Source organism: Daphnia carinata, chromosome 8 (genome assembly GCF_022539665.2).
Source record: "Daphnia carinata strain CSIRO-1 chromosome 8, CSIRO_AGI_Dcar_HiC_V3, whole genome shotgun sequence".
Taxonomy (NCBI): Eukaryota; Metazoa; Arthropoda; class Branchiopoda; order Diplostraca; family Daphniidae; genus Daphnia; species Daphnia carinata.
In genome coordinates this window covers 396,688-413,728 of record NC_081338.1, presented here as the reverse complement: position 1 = coordinate 413,728, position 17,041 = coordinate 396,688, and the positions used below count along the sequence as shown (strand labels likewise).

The 17,041-nt window shown below is 37.6% G+C and overlaps 1 long non-coding RNA gene across 3 annotated transcripts; it reads right to left on the bottom strand.

Annotated features, from left to right (window-relative positions):
• Positions 1-13,537: 13,537 nt before the first annotated feature.
• Positions 13,538-15,223, bottom strand: LOC130688096 (uncharacterized). Of its 3 annotated transcripts, none has more exons than XR_009000310.2 (5): positions 15,045-15,223; positions 14,775-14,922; positions 14,503-14,705; positions 13,980-14,444; positions 13,538-13,910 (listed from the first exon to the last, which is right to left on the bottom strand). It is a non-coding gene; the product is annotated as an uncharacterized LOC130688096 (long non-coding RNA). The 3 variants fall into 3 exon arrangements; XR_009000308.2 differs by having other exon boundaries at positions 13,539-13,910; positions 14,775-14,992; XR_009000306.2 differs by having other exon boundaries at positions 13,539-13,910; positions 14,775-14,987.
• Positions 15,224-17,041: the final 1,818 nt, after the last annotated feature.

Here is a 17,041-nt window from a genome sequence, read left to right as displayed (position 1 = left end):
CACCTAGTATCGTTTTTCACAAAAAACAACTGACCAAAATGTCGGCGGATGGTATCCGAGTGGTTGGAACTAGAAGACTGCTTATTCCATAGCTTGTCTTCGACGTTTAATCTCCGCTCGACGAATAACATGCATGCTATTATTTTGGAAACGTCAACCTTAGAGACAAGATTAAGCAAGTGACATGCGCATCGTCGATGAACTGGTAGAGTTATTTGCTGGCTGCCTCTGGATGTTGTTGCTGATTGACGTTGATCAAGGATGTCGCCGATTTAATCGTTTGCAGCCGATGTAAATCATTTCTTCATCGTTGTCGTCATCGGAAAATGGTACGTCGTTATAGTCATCGGTGAGGTTACTTGATACCCCTAAGAACGTAAACAAACGAAAAATAATTATGAACTGCTAAGAAATGAATAAAACAAAACATCATTTACCTCTATCCCTGAAGCACTTACAAAAATTGGTCCCGTTATCCGTTGTTGATGCTCGAAGCTTGCTAGTGCTATTAATATCCACATGAATGTCATCAATGATTCTTGCTAGCACGTCATACGTGTGGCTTTCTCTGATTCTTTTCATCACTAAACATGCGTTTTTTCTTTTAGTGCTATACTTATCAAACCAATGAACGGTTTCCCCGAGATAGCTTTTACGTCAACATGTCCAAGCATGAATCGTAGTGCTTGCATCCGTAGACGTATCCAGCCCCTCACACAAAGTCTGTCGTCGGAATTTGTATTTCTTTTCAAGGTGTTCAGTGAAAAGCGTTCCACCATGTAGCTTTAGATTTGGAGTCAAACGAGAAACCAGCTGTTTGAAACCTGGCTTCTCAACAGAATGTAGAGGTAGTATGTCCACAATGAGCCAGTTCTAAAATAAAATTCAATATAACTTACGTTCCAAAACCCAATCATCCAAATCTCTTTGGGTTATGAAAGGTAATACAGAAACACCAGGGGAGACATTGCGAATCTGTTTGCCAAATGAGTGCCCCTTCATCTTTGAACAGGAAATTCTCCAGTGCTCTTCATGATTTAACTCCTTGGTTGGGTCGTGATAAGAAAAAGAAAAAGAGAGAGAAGGAAAGAAAAGAGAAACCTAAGAATTAAAATGAAACCATATTATTGTAATCATAATACACGAAAATAGTAAATCTTATACTGAAATGACGCGAGAAAAAGGTAGAGAAAAGAGAGACCTAAGAATCAAAATGAAACAATATTATTGTAATTAAAATACACCAAAAAAAAACAAGTAAAAGCCATCTTACACAAGTGAACACTTCAAAGAACTGGGGGCTGAAAAAGTGACACGAGAAACAAGGTTATGAGTACTTTCATATAATCTCATCTACCGTTCATAGATGTCGCTAAATAATCGGAAAACAATCGCAATTAAAAATAAAAATATTTAAATTTAATCGCCGATTTCGATTATTAAAAAATGATTTGATCGCCGATTAAAATTTTAAGCGAAATCGCAATCGTGATTAATTTTCAATCGCGATTACAGCAGGTCTGATACGATGATTAGCTCAGTTGGTAGGTGCATCGTACATTAACACTGATATTAAAAGTTCAATCCCTGTATGAGGTACAAGTCCGTTTTCAGATCCATTGTTTTCTTTATTGTGGTGAACATATCAAGTGATTTAAAGTTGTTTTAACACATTGTAGTTAACATCACGCGCATGAAAATCCATTAATTGCAATATTTTAATGTGTGACTACCTAAGAAATTGGTAAATAGTTAAAACGTGAGTATAATTTTGAACGACGAGCAAAGAGGAGACGATACTAGAGCTGGAAACACCAGTAACAAAATGTGAAGTGCTAATAACCAAATAGTGTGTGCAAAAATTACCTTTATACTAATGAGCTATATAAAGCACCAGATGGACAATGTAATCTCCCCCCCCCCCCCCAAAAAAAAAAACTGAAATTCCAAAAAAAAAAGTTGTGATGGAATGAAGACACGTGCAACTGATAACGCTGTCTGGAGTACGGAAACCAACATAAGCCGTTCGGTTCCCCAGTTGATATTAGGCTTATAATGGAAAAGTAGGACTACCACGAAGGAGAAATAGGACCACCATGAAGGAGAAATAGGATCCCTATGATGGAGAAATAAGACCCAATAAAAGCTTTTTAGAAAAATGGTGGTCTTACTTCGGGGCCTATTTCTCCAGGTCTTATTTCGAGGTCCAAGATCTCCGAGTCCTAATTCTCCAGGTCCTATTTTTCCGGCTACCTAAGATTAGATGTACTTGAAGCTGAATTGCATTCCCAGTTCACGTTTTCTACTGGACACATTCATGAACTTCGAATTCATGTTCTGTGAACAAAACTAGCTTCTGAATCTATTGCCATCAACATAAATACCATAGGTAACTAACCTTTTTGCTAGTCATGACAAATGTCAAATTTTATCTCTTGCACGAATGTACATTAAGCTAATAAAATACAGAGCGCTGATAGTAAAAAAAAACAGCCCAGAGCCAAAAAGCAAAATCAAAACGGAATATCAATTATTATCTCCATAAAATAACAATTAATAAATCACTTTAAACAAATTTGCAGCCAAGAAATGGTTGTGAGCCCTCCTGGTTACATTCAGTCTTTAATGTCAAAAATTTCAAACAACATCAGTATTGTCTGCAACAATGTAAAGTGGAAATACTTAGAAGAAGACAATTCTTTCTCTAAATGACTACAGTTTCTCGGCCTTTGTATACAGTAAATGGGAGACAGCCTTTACAGGTAATTTGGTTATCATTTAATTAGCAACCAGATGTATTTCTAAGTGTGTAAATGTGCTAATCCCTCAGAATTGACTGCACCATATTCAAATTAAGGAAAACAGAAACAGTGTTTGATTTGGCTATTTTTTTTGGTATGTTCAAATAAATGAGGTTGGTGATTGACCTGTTACTTAACATTTGAATTCTAGATCAGCGTAACGCTTAAGGAAAAATCCCTACATACCAGGATTTTTTCTTTGTTTATCTTTTCACAACAAGTATAACAATTTATTTTATTTTCACCTTCAAAGGAACAATTTTTACAGTACCCTCCCTTAGTGTCCGAACACTAAGGGTTTTTGGAGCTATTTTACATGGCGTCTTAGGGCGGTAGGTAAAAAATTAGAAATTTTCCTGGTATTAATTTAAAAATGCAGTCGAGTATCGAGTATCAAGTAATTTTTTAAAATTTTCTATCTATAAGATTTATTGGCTAGCATGCTAGTCATCAATTATAATTTTAATATTCATGAAATTTTTATACAGATTTTGATGTGCAGCATGTTTTTAAAAAATCCGACTACCCCCCCCCCCCCCCCTTTAAAAAATGCTACCTATCAACGCATAGCTAAGTTACTTAGTAGTTTAGATGGGTTATGTTGGGATAGCGGAAACTGCGGAATAACTGTAGTAGACATTACCACGGAAACGAGATGTGAATGAGCTCGTGTACTTGCATCGCTACGGGGTGAAACAAATTGCCGTTAGGCAAAGTAAAAAATCTTTACAAATCTGCTACAAATTTTTATTGTATGGCTACAAATTTATTGTTGGGTAATGATGCGAGCTGTGTGGATAGGGGATTTGTCTTGCACAAAATGAACTTGTTGTTCGCCATAATGTTGTGAACCGAAGGAAGGAGTTCATTTTCCAGAATATCAATATGTAAGGAAATTATTATATATTGATAATAAGGTTTTCCAGGTAGTTTTTTCTTCCATGACAATGCTATGAAAATTAGTATTAAATAAACAGACATAAACGGGATAATGGTAGTGGAAAAATTATGTCTTGAATAGACAAATAAACTACATTATTGCACCCTAAAGTTCTTGTGGACGCCGTAAATTACATTTCCCCATTATTCAGCAGGAAAATTCCGTTAGTGTAGTGCAAATTGAACCCGGTTCTCTGCAAGTCTTTCAGTTAAAAAAAATTTTCTTACCGCGCGTCTCGGCTGGAGATTTAACTCCTTCACTTTGCGGATCACGGTTTGCTTGTTGATGTTTACGGAGGCATCGTCTGCCATGGGAAAATATTACAAAATGTTGAAATTAAATGGGTTGCAACTTGCGTTCTGTCCCGATTACCTGCAACTCGGGTAGATATCGAAATATATTGGTGCAAAACCGCATTTTGTGTCGCGCTAGTATCTCTCGATAGTTACCAGGGTTGCAGGTGATCACGGCAGGGCACAAGTTGCAACACATTAATTTGTAAAATTACCTGCAATTTCACTCGCTGTTGTAATTAGTTTTTTTCGAACAACAGCAAAGAGACGTTGATCTTCCAGAGCGGTGGTATTTCCTGGCCTTCGCGACCTCTCCTTACGCTTAAAGTCTCCGGTTTCAGAAAAATGATTTTTCCAGAGCACCACGGTAGCCCTGTTGCAGCCTAATCGTCGGGAAATTTCATTTATTGAGTAGCCGGTTAGGCCTAACGACACCACAGACCCTCTTTCCGCAACAGTTAATTTTTGCGCTATTTTCGCGAAACATTTCTTTCGACTGAATCAGTTTTATAATCCAACCTCCATTTTTGTTTTAATTTGGTTTTTAAAAAGCCAATATTCACTCAATTCGTTACCATATAGACGAGACTTCCATTCAGAAAAGCAAATTTGCTCAAAACTTTTTTTGATTTATACTTCTCGTCTAAATTTTAAGGCCATGGAGTCCGTGGTAGCCAGATACAATTTAGGCATCAATTGATGTCAAGAAATCGTCTAACGGATAGATTTGCTACTTCATCGTAGAATGTACGCCTCATCACGCTCTCATTCACATCTCTAGCGTTACATGAATTTTTGGGGCTATCATTCGCACAATATTTTCGTTAACTTATCTGCGTGCGTTACAGCATCTTTCTGCTGTAAGCTCTAGCCGTAGCATACGCAATTATGACGGTGGATATAGTGCCTCATAGATAAGATAACAACATCTGCCTTTTCCCCCGCGACAATATCAACAGACGCACCACAATTCGATAGAACCGTAGCAAAATTCCCCAACCGACAAATCAAACAGCATAATGGTTTCTGCGAATCATATTCTGAATCGCATTAAAAATTCACAACAGCGAACCCTATCCAAAATGTCACTGTTAGATTATTTTACTGGAACAAATTGGATCGAGGGAGGCAAAGTATCATATTCTCCATTGAACTATCACAATACATTTTCCGTAATAAATTCAAGAAAATAAGTAAAATTAACCAGCTTTAAAAAAAATCATCTAGTTCTTTTACCAAAATAAATATTTTTATTTTGTTCTATATTTCTATTTGTTTTTGATTTCAAGATTTTTTGAAAATTTTTTTTTTTTTCATTTGGGATATTTTTATTTATTTTTATTATTATACATCCGTCCTTTACAAAATCCAATATTTATAGTTAATTCTACTCCCTTTTTTCGGTATTTTAATTGTCTAAAAAATAAAAATTTTTAAAATATAATTTTTAAAATTTTTTATTAATATGATCATAAAGTTTTGCAATAAATTGTAATTAAGATTTTTCGAATATTTTTGCCCAATCCTTTAAAAATTGTTTTTTATTTTATATATTCTCGATTATTTTTGTCTATTTTTTCAATCCTTATTTTTTTCTTCCTAAATGGGTTGCATTTTCCAATTTTATTTTTAAATTATTTTTTAAAACCCTTTCTTATATGCAAGTGGTCGTAGAGTACCAATGGCAGAGGACGGAGCATCTTATGAGTCCGGGATATATGATTGAAATTTGCTGACTGCTTTTGCATTTCTATAGACGAGATCTAGTGCTGACAAGCGGAACCAGGTATTAGAAACCAAAGGGTCAAGAACCTTAGTCGTACACAACCCCGAGAAAAGAAAAATCGGCAACGCCGATTACCATAGAAAATTTACCCTTGTGGAAACAAACAAAACCATCAGCCAATTTAAGATAAACAGACGTAGGAGAAGGAGGAAGAGAAAAACCCGCGGATAGAAGAATGACGATCGGAGGCGACACCTATGCCAGCGTGTAATATTCTGTTTTGGTTTAACTACAAAATTCATCAACGGTGTTTTAATGTAACGGTACATGAAGGTCGCTTTATACCTGGAAATACATACACAATTTTCATCGAACCTCCCGCCGTCGTCTCATTATTGGTAATTGCCTTGACTTCTTTCCATCGCTGCCGTCGTTTGCCATGCCCGTCGCCTGCTGCCCGTGCCCGACCGTTTTGCCGTGTCCGTCATCTGTTGCCTGAGCTGTCTCTGTCGCCATCGCCGTTGTTGTAATTGTCGTTGTTGCCTCCCCGTGCCGTTCACTCACCGCTGCCGTTGCCATGCTCATCACCTGTCACAGTGCCCGTTCTTCTCTGCCTTGCCAGTTGTCAATCGCTCGTGTTCATCACCTAGCCCAGTCCGGTCTAGCCACTTGCCTACCATCTTGACGCCCGCCTACCTCTAGCCAGGATACGTCCGCTATTGCCCGGGAGCTCGTCCATACAATTTCATAAGTATAGAATTTTCTTCACATGTATCTTGTACGTGGTTATAGTCTGCGCTTCTAGGGTGTCTTAATTTAATTCCTTTATTTGAGTTGGCAGTTCCTTTCCTACATTACTCTCCGTCAGACCCTCAAACCATTGCTTCTGTAATGGATGGTTCGAAGGGGTCTCCTAATCTCACTCACTCCTTCCTTCCAGAATAGAAAAGGGCTAAATTATTTTAAAATACTTTTTTGAAATCCATTGCCCAGGGTGTCCTAGGTATGAGTGGACGACACTGGTAACTAACACCGAGCTATACGTAGGAACAGACACCTAGAGACAGCCCACACACTTCGTCTAATGAAACATTGGGGATGCGGAGTGTGTGGATTTGCTGAAGATGGCCTTACCATAAAAGACATTACCAAAGACTACATTCCATTACCCCTCCATCACCCTCAATCCGGCTTCATGAATTTTCAATATGGATACCTCAAGCGTGATCTTCTGATGCAAAGATTTCCCAAGAGGAGAACAATGCATTAGAAAAATAACGTGATGACCTATACGTGGTGGAAATCCCAGCGATTGAGGAAGTGGTCCCTTGTAATGTTCCATCTCCGGCAAGAGTATTTTTTTTAAGGCAAGAGTAATTTTAATTCCGCATGTCTGTAAAATTAAAACAACGTCGTTTTTAGTCGCTCTCTTTATAAGGAAGAGCCTTCAACAAGTTCTCGTAGATTTCCATACGGGATGGTGATTTTGAACGCCTACGTTCTTGGTTTTTTAACAGTTTTTTTTTGGTGGTAGCTCATCGCCGGGCTTGATCCCCTTTTTCGCCAAAGCCTTTCTGGTCCTTTCCTTTTCGATCCATAACCCATTGGATATTTTCTCCCTTCACAATCGACGGACGACGGCCCTGCCATCGGCCGATTTTCCGAGCCTCTCATGAGGATGGTGTAACACGCTGATAAGTTAGCAAAAGATAGTTATTCTAAAAATTTATGTAACCCTAGAGATGGGGCGTATTTCCATCACGATGGTATAAAAGCCCGTACAATTTTAGCCCTCTTCTAGTTCTTTCGAATTCTTCCAGTTCTCTTCACGTTCCTTTATTCAAGTTAAGTAAAAACGATAGTCATTCTTTATTTCTGTTTCGTATTGTATTTTTCCCTTCAGGTTCAAATACAAATTATTACAAAGTTAAGTCCAGTGTGACAATATCAGCACTCTATACATGAATGGTAGCCAGCTATTGCGAGGCTCCTTCTTGAGAACTTACGCGAGAATAACCAGATTACAGCAGTACCAAGCATCAATGTGTTGGTACTGAAGTCGAAGATTGCTAGTAGAAATTGTACTAGCTCGTAAAAAGTATGAAGCATATAAAAAAATATCGAGTGTTTAGGACGTCCGGGAGAAATTAATTTTAAGACACAATGTTAGATTCGATCCCGTCTTCATCTTCATCATCACGTCTTCATCGATCATGAGTTCCATCTTGGTTGGATTGGCGATAAAAAAACTCGTTAATCGGCAGCCATCATTTTTGCGATTGAATTTATGCGTCACCAAACGTAGGAATTGAGAATTCATATAAATTTGGCTAAACGTTTTCGCTGAAGAAGCTGTTTATCCTTCATTCGCAGTACTACTGTTAGTAAAATTTAGTTCGTTATTACGTTACCTCGCATCTTGAACGTTCGACTTGATGTAATTATGCAATAATTTTGATATTGTATATGTATTTTCATAAAATTTACACTTAACTAAAAAGGTTATAAGCAGAAGACTAAAAAAGATGGATCCCTAAAACCACTTTTAGTTTACAATAACACAAGATGCAATGCGAAAAGAAATTGGTTGGTAAAGTATTGTGTAAAAGTAATGGGAATTAGCTCAGCTCTATTGGGTAACAATGAGAAGCATTCGCGAGAAAAAAAGGGACATGAATACTTGCTAGCAGGACTTAGGAACCGGGCTATGAAATATGAAAGATAATAATGCTGTCGCCTTCGGACCCACGACTCATGTGATGGAAAAACCGTCGCATAATAAAATTGTTGACTTTTTCACTATTTTTTCCGTTATACAGAATTTCTTCATCGTAGATGTGCGCCCGTTTCATATAGTTGAAAAAGCATGGATTTCAGCTCCTTATGTCAAGCCTTGGGTCTTCACTTAAAATTGCTTGGCAGAACATTCTTCACGGATATGCTGGAAAATAATTACTACACAATGAAACTCCAGCTAAAGGATCCGCTGTTAAAGTGCACTGATGCGGCCACGACTATAGAAGCGTAGACCTGTAGAAGGAAATCCTAACTTGGCGAAACTATCTATTGGCACGATAGTCAATCCTTAATGAGAAAAAGTGCGTGCATTGCCACACTTCGCATTTTTGGGCATCACACCTTTGATGTGCTGTCAACTTTCATAGAATTCATTCACGAGGAATATCGGGTAAACCCACACAGCACACTGCTGTCCCTTAGACGACCATTTTTGGTCCTCGCTGGACCACTAGGACGGACATAAGCTGCACCGAAATTCTAAATGACGTGTTATGGCTACGTTCTGTACATCTAGATGACTGACAGAAACGGAGCCCGTGTGCGTCTTTTACCAGTCGGCTACAAACGAGTTTAGGCGGTGAACTTGACCACTTTTGGACCGCGTAATAATATAATTTTAAAAGATTTGGCAGTGACTGGTATCGTATTCGGGTCTCCCGCCTCACATTCGGAAGTTCTTTCCACTGGACTCTTCTATAGTTGTAAAAATCATTATTTTCGAACAATACAATAGAAACGTAGAAAAATTATTAAGTTGTTTTCGACAACAGATCAAAAAAAAAAGAATTTTAAAAACATAAAGTAAAAGTCGAAATTAAGTTAGCCATCGACCCTTCAAAAGTAACTAAACCAATTAGGCTAAATTTTTTTTATATTTTCAAACTTAAGTATGATTTGTAAATTTTTTAAGAAAATACATTATTTGAGATAAAAGTCCTATCATATGTAATGCTTGTTTTGAGCATTTTTATGCTAAATAGAATTTGTTTTCCTAAATCCCTCATTTCATTGAAATTTACAGTATCAATTTACTCAACGTTTGAATTTCACGTATGTCAAAACTTGCAACACAAGATTTGGCCAAATGTAGGACTAAAGACGTCAAGATAAGATATAGCGATTTCCTAGAAAACAAAGGTGGCTACTGTACATCTTTTTCGCGCCTATATCAGTCACGTCCTGGTTGTCCTAGTGGGATGGATTTAGTATAACTTCTGGCTTGGGTCAGCGTAAAATGCGGACGCGGACCGCGGACTGCGGACTGGATAAACTGCGGACTTTGACCTGCGGACTGTCAAAAAAAATTTGAAATAATATTCGCGGACCTCGGGGTAAAATGCGGACCGTTTTGTACATATACCGTTTAAAATTGCGGAACGTGTAGCGTAAACGGCGGACTGATATTTTGCGGACTTACATTACACTACCTATTGCCTACCCCGACCCCATTACAATACTTTTCATATCGGTATTGGCATTATCAAATATTAAATAAAAAAGTAAAAGTATGACTGAGTTAACAATTTTTTTATTGAAATACAAACAGTAAAAGGCAATTTTTATGACAAGTTAATTTTTAAACTGGGTCAGCACTTGGTATAATGAAAGTAAAATATATAAACGAATTAAAGGCATTTTGGGCATTTCCAATCAATTTTTGCAGATTTGTGAAATGCAGAATGTTCTTCTTTTGGTAGACATTCTTTATGGTACCATTCTTTACAAGATTTGGCACCACACTGGATCATTTTCTACTCGTCTCTGAAAAGTTTTCCAGAGTAAAGTCTATCAGGGCGGCGGCATACGCAATATAATTTTACGGATTGCACTTTATTAGTATTGCTAGACTTTTGACGAGATTCTTGCGATGTCACAGGAAACATTGCTAGTTCGCCTTTTTCGAGACATTTGATGAAATGCTCGCGCATATTAGGACGGTCATAATGAATGACAGAGGGATTTTTGTCCAGCATAAGGCTTGTGGCATTTGCTACAGCATAAATGCCGCAATCCCAGCTATTCTCTTGGTCGCAAGAAGGGGAGATTACATATTGAAAAGTTGGTTGACTGGTTTTCACTAGGCTTGCAATTGAGGCTAAAACACGCTGATTTACATCACTATACAAGCTGTCGAAGATGGTTACAGGCTCCGGTGTCATGGCCTTATTTCGGGTCCTGTTCCTGGATGGTGAAGAAGGAAAGAACCCGTGCGATGCAAGCAACCAATGTCCTTCTCCGTTGTGTATGATCTGCATCCATCGGCTTCCCTCAGTTTGCGGAAATTTTCGTGAGTAGCCATTAATATACAGGTTGAACAGACCACCTATTTGCGGATTCATTTTCCTTAGCAAAACGAGGGCCGCCTCAATATACAGATCACTAAGCCATTGTGTTGGCCCAAGACGGCGTAGGTAAGTAATATTGATGGGCATATTTTCTCGGGGATCAATTGGCTTAGTTACCCGATTAGCAGCCTGTGATTAAATATTCCTTAAGTTAGGTTTCGTGATTTCGTGGAAGTAATTTTGTTATACCTTAGCGTCAGTTGGTGTATGCTCTCGTGAATTAGGTAAGATCGCTGTTAAACCTTCCTGGAGCTTTGCCGATTCAACAGGGAGTTCCTATACAAAAAAGGTATCTATAACTAGTAATTAGGAAGAGAATGTAAAAACCATACCTGTTTTTCAATAGTCATGTTTTCTAAAATCAGTGTCTTTAGCGGCGGTCGGAAATTTGCAACGATGACGTTTGATGATGACGGTTCTGATGATGCTAAACAAAACTTGACTTCCTTCAGAATCGGCCTAGGTCCATTAATGGAATTTTGATCATTTACAATCTATCAGAGTAACGTAGATTATATTATAGTTGAAAGCAATGATAATAATTGTATTACCTTTATAGGAGATGGCGTCAGCAAAATTACGTTTGAGGAATCCTTTTCAGTTATTTTTGCTGCTTTTATATTTAATGGCGTTGAATGGTACTGCTTAGACGGCGTCGAAGTGGCACTATCGTTATTTTCAGTTCTCGTCTGGTGTAAAATAGATGTTTCGCGTACAGCGGCCGAAAAGTCATCGTTAGGATGCTATGAAATATCGGATTTATACTCTTTATCATCATTAGACAAATTTTAATATATTACCTTGTTTTCGCGATCGTTTTCTAGCATTTGTCGATCCTCAACCTGCATGCTATCCTGCACAAATGGCAAACTGCTTCCATCAGCCTGTGAATTGAAAAATGTTGTGTTCATAAATAAACTAATAACAATAAGTGTTATTTATACAAGTTACTTGTGTTTCGGCCAAACGTTCTTGACATTTCTCAAATCTCTTAGGTTTTTTCTTTCCACCTTGGAGATGAGCTGGCTTCATGACATTACGTAGAAGCGTAGTACCATTACCGTTTTTCCTGGTAATAATTTTGTACCCGATTGACTCCGCAGCCGCAATTATGTGCGTACACGTCGTCGGTGCGGGACAACTGCAACCCAGACACTGCCTGCCGTTTTTGAACAGCCGTACCAAAAACTTAGTGGAGCTAGATCCTTTCACAATCCATGCGCGCTGACTAGGAATCAGTTCTATATCCTTCTTTTCAATTATTTTCGCCGCGCGATCGTAGATGCTGGATGAGATAGCTAATGGTAAGGACTTGGGTTGTGACTGCTCTTCAGGTAATGCAGTTGCCTTTAAAAATTAAGTTAATAAATAATACTGTTGTATACAAATAGCATTTTACTTACGGCGTTCTGGTTTTTGCTTCTAATTTCATTAAGGATGTCAACAGCTTTCCTTGGTTTTTCCATTTTCATTCCAAGCTGCAATGAATAGGATGGCATAAGAAATGCCTGCAGATGAAACTCGCCCAGACCGTACCGGCTTTGTGTGATTTGAATTTCATATGCCTGGTCAATTTCAAATGGAGGTCGGAGAAAAAGGCCCAGACGAAAAAGGCCCAGACGAAAAAGGCCCGCGAAAAAGGCCCAGACGAAAAAGGCCCATACGAAAAAGGCCCACTTTTTTCCAAATTCAAAAGTGGGCCTTTTTCTCCATTGGACTGGGCCTTTTTCTCCGCTCAATTTCCATTTTCTTACAAACTTTATGTTTGTTTCGAAAATTGTATTTCCCACCTCCTATTCCGTGGAATTTGGAATGTACAAAGGTTGCTGAAACCGTGATTTTCTTTAAGGTTTGCAGAGATCAAACAATGTTAGCGTTTGTACGCTAGTTAATCTTTGATTATTTATTCGGTTGCAATCTAATTTCGAATTATATTAGTATTTATATATTGCTAATATCCCGTTTAATAAAGTTCATTTTTCACAATTTTTGTTTATTGAACTACCATCGCTTTTTTAAATATAATACAAAAAATAAATGTTTTTCGCACTTAGCCTTGTTCTGTCCACCCTCTTTCATTATTCCCCCAACCCCCAGTCCATCTCCCATATAGCTTCTTTTTGTCGATACTTATGCCATAGGTAAAGACCACTGATTCGTTGGGAATACGGAAACTGAATGAGTTCCGCGGGGCTTTTGTGGTTGCTGGGAACAAAAATATATGTTACCACGAAGACTAGTTTATTATCATTAACATTTGATAAATAATGTTTATAGGAATAATATTACAAACTTAAATTATCGTCTGAGGCAAGGACCAAAACAAAGATTATGTAATTCAATATTGATTCTAATACCATTTATTCCTTATACATTTTCAATTCTTTTAACAATTACAAAGAGCCCAATAAATATATTAAAATCATAACCTACTGCTATAAGTAATTCTGTTCGTTCTTCGTGTCCTGTTTTCACCTTTTGCACATTTTCAAGCAGCTATTGATTACCTAATTACACATCACATAATACATTGAGATATAAGGAAGCTTTACACTTTACGTTAACAAAGCTACTAATAATGACAAATCAATTTTCTACCATGACGGACTTTTTTTTAAAATGAGTCTGTTATTAGTGAAGACACTAAACCTTTTTAAATGAATCTAAGATATTTTTTCTTCAAATTTTCCACGATCATGGAAGGCATGCCAGTGTATTTTTCTATAAAACTATCACGACATGGCTGCACATGAAAGAACAAGAGTTTAGCTCATCCATGAGTCAGTATCAGTCTTTCATACGGTAAATTTGCCTTTTTTCTTTAGTTTATTCACTTTATGTTCTTTCTTTTCAGTTTTATTTTTCTTAATGTTGGCTTTTCTCTTTTTCTGTTGTTATTCCTTTCTCTTTTCCTTTTCTTCGATTCGTTCAGCGCAATTTATGTTACTTTCTGATTTGATCTCGTTAATTAATTGATTTGGCAAGCAATTCCACATAGTCTTTTACCTATTGCAATACAGAAAGGTTAAAAGTTTTGAAGATCTTACAAATATTTTTGTCAAATTGAAAGTTTACCTGAAAACCTTCAGCTATTTGCAGAGCACCATTTCATGCCTGTTTTTCTTCAATGCTTCCTGCATTCTCAGCTTCAGCTTGGCCTACCAAGATATTCATTTTTGGTTTAAGTTTTATTTTCTTTCATTTTAATCGTTGCCACTTCTGGATATAAAGTGGTCTTTTTCAGAATGGGTGAGGAATTAGATAGTTCTCCAAAATCACATTTGCTGGAAACTAGGCAGCCTTCACTGTTAAAAATTGGTGTTGCCAGTGTACTTGCTAGTCTTGGTTGAGGAATTTCTGTTTTAACAAACTCTGAAAGACCAGAGGTTGATGACACAGATACTGCCTTGGTGGCTCGAGCATGTTTGGCAATTCAGGACCTCTTCTTCTTACTTTTTCTTTTTAATTTCTTCTTCATTCCCTCTAACTTCCGTTTAAATTGGATTTTCGTTGTCTTATCAGACAATTCCAGCTTTTCCCCTGAAAATCAATGGAATAAACTGGCCGGTCTTCCTTAAATGTAAATGTTAACACATACCTGTTAAGTGTGAGGCGTTCATTCAGTTTATGTTCTTTCTTCTCAGTTTTCTTTTTCTTAATGTTGGCTTTTCTCGTTTTCTGTTGTTATTCCTTTCTCTTTTCCTATTCTTCGATGCGTTCAGCCAACTTCTTTTTACTATCTGATTTGATTTCATCTTGTTTCATAATAGATTTAGCAAGCCATTCCACATTGTTTTTTACCTATTGCAATACAGAAAGGTTAAAATTATTTAAGATCTTACAAATATGTATGTCAAATTGAAAGGTTACCTGAAAACCTTCAGCTGTTTGCAAAGCATCTTTTCATGCCTGTTTCTCTTCAATACTTCTCACATTCCAACTTCAGCTTGGCCATCCAAGATTTTCACTTTGGCTTTGAGTTTTTTTTTATCGTTGCTACTTTTCAATCTAAAGTGTTCTTGTTCAGAATGGGTGAGGGATTAGATAGTTCTCCTAAATCAAATTTGCTGAATACTAGGCAGCCTTCACTGTTGAAAATTGGTGTTAGCGGTGTACTTGTTGGTCTTGGTTCAGGAATACCTGTTTTGACAAACTCTGTGGGATCAGAGGTTGATGACACTGATGCTGCCTCGGTGGCTTGTGCAAGTTGGGCAATTCAGGACCACTTCTTGTTATTTTTCTTTTTTAATTTCTTCTTCTTCAATTTTTCTAACTCCTTTTAAGTTTGGTTTTCATTGTTCTATCAAACAAATCCAGCCTTTTCCCTGAAAATAGATGGAATAAGCTGGCCTGTCTTCCTTAAACGTAAAGATTAACACATACCTGTTAAGTGGGAGGTGTTAGCTGCTAGACATTCTTCCTGTTCAACACCAACCTTATTGCTATTGAGATCGTCAACTGTAGATACACTTTCAATTGGAATGTTGGTCAATAAGCTAGAAATCATGATTTTTTGGGTTCTCATTTCCTATTAATTTTGTTTAGACGACACTTTCAAGTTCTTGTTTTCTCTTTTTCCATTTACAAAAACTGCCTCTCATATTATAACCTTTAAACTTTATTATTATATACCTTGATTTCTCAACATTATCACTGATCACTCCATAGATCAAACTATACGAAACAAGTCTATAGTTATTTTCTTCAGGGAACGGCATTTTCAAGTCAAATCTAGCGTCAGGACGCCACAAACAATGGCGGACGGTTTTTAACATAAAATTTTTAAAATTTTTAATTCTTTTATTACAAATTCAACAAAATTTAGTTCCTTTGTATAACAATAATAATGAATTATAATAATAGAACAATAACAAAGGAACTAAATTTTGTTGAATTTAATAAAGCTTTAGCTAAAAGTTTTAATAACAGCTTTCCACCGTCCGCTATTGTTTGTGGCGTCCTGACGCTAGATTTGGCTTCAAAATGCCGTTCCCTAAAGAAAATAACAATAGACTTATTGTTTCGTATAGTTTGATCTATGGAGTGATCAGTGATAATGTTGAGAGATCAAGGTAAATAATAATAAAGTTTAAAGGTTATAATATGAGAGGCAGTTTTTGTAAATAGAAAAAGAGAAAATGCTATGCTGTTTTGCCGTATAATACGCGGACTGCGGACCGTTGTGGTATGGATAAACTGCAGACTATTGTCAAAATTTTTTTGACAGTCCGCAGGTCAAAGTCCGCAGTTTATCCAGTCCGCAGTCCGCGGTCCGCGTCCGCATTTTACGCTGACCCCTTCTGGCTTTCAGTTGTGTGGTGGGAAGGGAAATTACGGGGATCGACAACTAACAATGCATCGAATTTTATCAAATTTTTCAAAGAAAAAGTAGCAAGATCAACTCCTTACAACTACGAATTCCAAAGTCTCGAGGCAGAAGAAGATGAATTTCTTAATGATGAATCGAAAATGAAAAAATGATTTTCTTGGAACTCGGGAAAATTTTGCACGACCATTTTCTCGACTCGGAGTGTTGCCTCTCCACGCGGTTGTAAGGGAAAAAGGGAAGGTGAAATGATTAGCCAAAAACAAAGGTGAAATTTAACACGGGTGAACCGATGTATTCATATGCAAGACCGTTGGTTGCCTGCCAACGGACGTTGAGAATAGACACACGTGAAAAAAGGGAAAGGAGGCGGGGATCTGCACGAGAGCCACACGCATATATACATGGCTGCCAAAACCACGCGCCTCGTGTAGGAAACGGAGTTAAAGTTAGGGCGCCGTTACAAACACAGAACTGCAAGTATCCGGGAAACAACACAAGACTTCAGATGATGAGAACGAGCACGAATTTCGAGAGCGCAACGAGCTGATCTGAAATTCGGAAAGGCGGACGAGAAAAACGGGACGGAACGAGTTTGAGATGTGTGTCACTTGCGAGGTCGAGACTGAGGTCGAGTGAGGTTGGAACCCCTAAGCTCCACCCTTCGTTACCGACTCTCTTCCTCCGGGTGCGGTGTCGCCAGATCGGTTTTAAAAGAGACGAGCCGAGACGCGCCCTAACTCACCAACACGGAGGAAGTACTTTTGTATAATTCGTCACTACCGGTGCACAGAATATGTACTTATCATCT